The sequence below is a fragment of the Penaeus japonicus genome, unplaced genomic scaffold (genome assembly GCF_977035675.1).
Source record: "Penaeus japonicus unplaced genomic scaffold, GWHDUDI00000001_assembly GWHDUDI00000011, whole genome shotgun sequence".
Lineage (NCBI taxonomy): Eukaryota > Metazoa > Arthropoda > Malacostraca > Decapoda > Penaeidae > Penaeus > Penaeus japonicus.
The window spans coordinates 22,355,092-22,360,091 of NW_028234413.1; the positions used below are offsets into that span (position 1 = coordinate 22,355,092).

The window sequence follows — 5,000 nt, forward strand, 5'->3', positions numbered from 1 at the left end:
TGAATTTGCGGTAGTAATTTGCAAGTCCAAGGAATGACTGCAATTCCTTCAGTACTACTGGTTTAGGGAAGTTCTTTAGTGCCTCAAGCTTCTCAGCTTGAGGTCTGATACCCTTGCTGGAGATTACATGCCCCAGATATTTTACTTCTTTCTGGAAAAAGCTACATTTTTCCAGCTTCAATGAAAGGTTACTATGCACCAGTCTTTCAAGGATATCTTCAAGGTTAAATAGGTGTTCTTCCCAAGAAGAGCCCAGGACAACTATGTCATCCATATACACCATTGCTGCTCTCCCAATTAACCCAGCTAAAGCTTGATTAATTGCTCGTTGAAAACAAGATGGAGCATCTTTCAACCCAAAAGGTAGAGAAGTAAACTCATAATGGCCATCAGGTGTTGAGAATGCTGTTTTTACACAGCTTTTGGCTGTTAGAGGAATCTGGTGATAGCCCTGACGCATATCTAATGACGAGAAGATTCTACTCTTACCTAAACTTCTTAAAATAGAGTCAATATTCGGCAAGGGATAGCGATCATCCTCGATCACCTTATTCAGGGCACGGAAATCTAAACATAATCGAAGAGTTTTGTCCTTCTTAACCACAGGGACAAGAGGACTGTTGTAAGGTGACCTAGAAGGCCTAATTATGCTTTTTTCTAACATGTCCTCCACCTGGGCTTTGATTTCCTCTCGATACTTTGCTGGAATGGGGTATGGTCTCTTATAAACTGGTGGTCCTACTGTGCGAATCTCATGAAAGAAATGTGTTGCTACAGTAAGAGGTTCATCTTTGAGCGAGAATGCTTGATCGTACTTAATGACCAGTTCTTTTAATGTTTGATTTTCCTTGCTCAAGAGATCGGGGAACAAAGTGTCCACTTGATCTCTCAACCTATCCCTCCTAGAGGACTGTGTCATAGCTCCTATCATGACCGTTGATTTATTGCTTGCTAAGGGCATTTCATTTAATATTGTCACATCACCAACAGGGTGATCAGATAGTATTTCCACTGTCTCTGGTTTGACATTTAAATAGGGAACCTTAAACCAATAATCATTATCCTGGTTCTTAACTAATTTTACAATCCCCATATTTAACAAATTGCTATTTGCAACAAGTTCCCTTGGTGTGAATAGCCCTAATAAACCATCTTCCATGTCTCCTCTATTATGACAGTTTTTAACCACCATTCCAACAGTACCCCCTGAAAACCCGTCAACACACTGAGACTCTGCAAAGCATGCCGACAAGGCTTTAGAATCATCTTCATCTTCAAAGTCCATTTCTTCAGGCATATCGTCTACAGAATTTCTTAATTTATCTCCTATAGTTTCACTTATTTCCGCTGGCAGGGTAGATATAAATGGCTCTAAAGAATTTGATGGTATGAGCCTTGTTGGTATCCTCTCTCTGTTTATATGCATTTCAAAAGACTTCGAACAAAATTCTACCATATGTGATAGAATAAAATCTGACCCTAGCAATATTTCTGTGGGTAGTTTTACATTCTTTACAACAAAACAATGATGTTTTACTGAAATTCTAGCCAGCTTCATGTCCAAAAGAACTAATCCATAATGTTGTAACATAGATCCATCTGCTAGATGGACACTAACATTTGTTTTTGTGTAGTCTCTTACTTTGGTGTCCGGCACTATGGATTCATGCACTAAGGATATCTCAGCCCCTGTATCAAACAACAGATTTCTTTCACTACCTTCTACTATTGCATTAAGGACTATTAATCCTTTACTATTGAACCTAGTAGCACCTGCAACTCGCACTAACACTTCCTGGATTTGACAGTCTGTTGTTTCGGTTCTCGTTATGTTCCCTGATTTCTGGCATGGCTGTTCTCGTTTCCCGACTGATTTACTGATCTATTTGCCTTCCTTCTAGGGTTCCATGCGGACCGTCTAGAAGTAGGGTTAGAAAACTTAGCTGATTTCCTTTCCTTACCATAACCCGAGTTACAACAATTACACCAGGCATTCTGCTGAGAATGCCCTGGTCCTCGCCCTCTGCGATGGTAACATACATCAGTAGCATGACCTGCCTTTTTACAGATTGTACAGTAGGGCAGTTTTCTCTTGTGAACACGTCCCCTGAAGGAGGATGTTGATGGCTGAGGCCCATCTTGCCAATGTCGTGGACGCTCGTGTTTATGTGTATGTGCCTGCCTATTGATTTTACTCTGGTCATCATGCTCTGTATTATGGTTTTCATTAGATTTAGAAGGCAGAGCATTAATCCGAACTTTCTTCTCACTTTCCTGGTTGTTATGCAACCATTCAGTGTTAGGATGTTCCTTTATGTACTGTAATCCACTTTCTAAAAGAACACTAAAGTCAGAATAATGCTCATCAGTCAATTTATTGAGAAACTTTGGTGGGAAGGCCTTTGTGAAGCGTCTTGCCGCTATATAGCGAACAGTAGACTCTAGCTCAGGTTTTAGTATAATAGCCTTTGCTACAAGGACTTGGAGCCTTACATTAAATTCCTCCAAGCTTTCCTCTTCGCCCTTAGTTTTTGTCTCTATCTCTGTTAGAATACTATCCAAGGAAGAGGATGTAGGGAAGTACTTCAGGAAAAGCTTTTTGAATTTAGACCAATCATTTGGGTGCACATCTTTACATAACTGGACTGCATCAGCTGCTCTGCCAAGTGAATATTTAACTACCACACTTATAAGTCCTTCATCGGTCCATTCCGATCGTTGGCATCTTTTCTCTATGATAGCAATCCAGCTACTCGCGTCGGGACAGACTGTCTGTGACACGGATGGATGTTTGTCAATTCCATTAGAAACAAAATATGGAATATCAATGGTCTTCTCTAATCTATCCATTTCCTTTCTATTCAGCTTATCCGAAAAACTCTTACAAATTTGAGCCACGTCTCTCGGCGCGTCCCTGTCGCCGCCATTAGCCCGACCTGTATTTGGCATTTTGTATGTGTTGTTATGTACCCTTTGGCAGCCTTTAGACTTTTCGTTGATGGATCCTTGGCTTTGTTATCCTACTATATACCAGTCACTGAAGAGCTATCCTTTTTGTCTTTGATTTGCTTAAGTTTTATTTATTTATTCATTTATTTATTTATTTATCCCCTTAAGCAATCTAATTGATTACCTTAACAGGTAATTGTTAAGATATTATTATTATTGTCACACCAAAAATGTGATCTTATTTTTTTGTTTCACCTTGGCACAGATCAATATTATGACCAGTGTAAGAGTTAGTTCCTCTTATGGTGTTAACTAATGACAAAATACACGGCCTTTTATATTATTATTTTTATGTGGGAATTAAGTCATCAATAGTTGTGAGTGACAGTTTCAGAGTATACTTTTTGATCGCGATAGTGGATATACACCTATCACTGATCTATTTTTACGAAGTATTTGGTTGTTTGATTTTTTTTTTTTTTTCCTAGCGAACTTAAAAGTCCATACTAGCATTAGCACTGAGCATAGATTTAATTACACTAGCGACTATAATTTTTTTTATCACTAGCGGACATAACTCGTCTTATTTTATATAAATTATTTATATATTTTCACTTATGCGCACATAGCATTGATTTAATTACACTAGCGACTATAATTTTTTTTTTTTTTATCACCAGCGGACATAGCTTGTCTTATTCTATATAGATATATATATATTATTTATATATATTTTCACTATGAGCACTGAGCATAGATTTAATTACACTAGCGACTATATTTTTTTTTATCACTAGCGGACATAGCTTGTCTTATTTTATATAGATATATATATATATTATTTATATATATTTTCACTATGAGCACTGAGCTTAGATTTAATTACACTAGCGACTATATTTTTTTATCACTAGCGGACATAGCTTGTCTTATTTTATATATATATATTATTTATATATATTTTCACTATGAGCACTGAGCTTAGATTTATTTACACTAGCGACTATAATTTGTTATCACTAGCGGACATAGCTTGTCTTATTTTATATATATATATTATTTATATATATTTTCACTATGAGCACTGAGCTTTATTTTTACACTAGCGGGTTGTTTCCCAACTAGCGGCTACTCTTCTCACTTTTGATCGCAGTTTTCGTAGTATGTAACCCTTAACTTGGTAACTCACATTTATATCAAGAGAAATCACTGTATCACAGTTCACCAAAGTAGTACTCTCAATGTATTAACTTATATAGATACATATATATTTTAAATAAATGTTGGAGCACTGTATAAGTATGTCATGCAATATTTTAAAATAACATGCAATTATATGTATGAAATACTTAAAGAATATAACATGATATGATTCATGACTCAAAACTTATATGTTCAAATGTCAGATATATTTTCATTTATTCAGTATATTTCATATATTCCATTAATGCAAGCACTTATCTTAACTAAATATATATTCACAAAAAGGTTCACAAATCTCCCAAGTAGTAGTGATAATTTTGATTCTTAATAATTATTTGTAATTATTCTTTATATTTTCTTAAATATTTTATTAAAATAAGAACCAAATTAGGCGTGAAGGGTTCCGTGGAGTTATCCCGCCGCAGCCCACCACTGTGGTATTTCTGTGTTACCGTTGATATTCACTCATATTATAACATGAATTTTTTACTTTAATCAGTTAAGATTAAATACTCCACAATTAAACGGTATTCTGCCACCACTGACTTTTATAGAGTGTCAGATCTCTTATGCTTAATAGATAGATTATAAAAGGAACAGTGAAAGAATGCTTCCACTTCAATATTTATTTACTTACTCTATACTGAGCAAGTCTTTGGTTCTAGATTGTGTCTACTATATGTTTGGGAGATCTGTCTAAGAATTATTCGAGCGACTCACCGAGTTACAGGTTCAGATGCGCCTTGGGTCAGGTCTGTTCACCGAGTGCCTAACTTTTTCGTTCCTGGCTTTCAGCTCTTTCGGTACTTTTCTTTCATTGGTTATTCTATGTTATTCATCTCCTTATT

The 5,000-nt window shown here is 36.1% G+C and overlaps 1 protein-coding gene across 1 annotated transcript in view; it reads left to right on the top strand.

Annotated features, from left to right (window-relative positions):
- The window catches only part of LOC122254263 (uncharacterized), an 8,214-nt gene that overhangs the window by 1,852 nt on the left and 1,362 nt on the right, over nt 1–5,000 (top strand). The window lies entirely within an intron of this gene.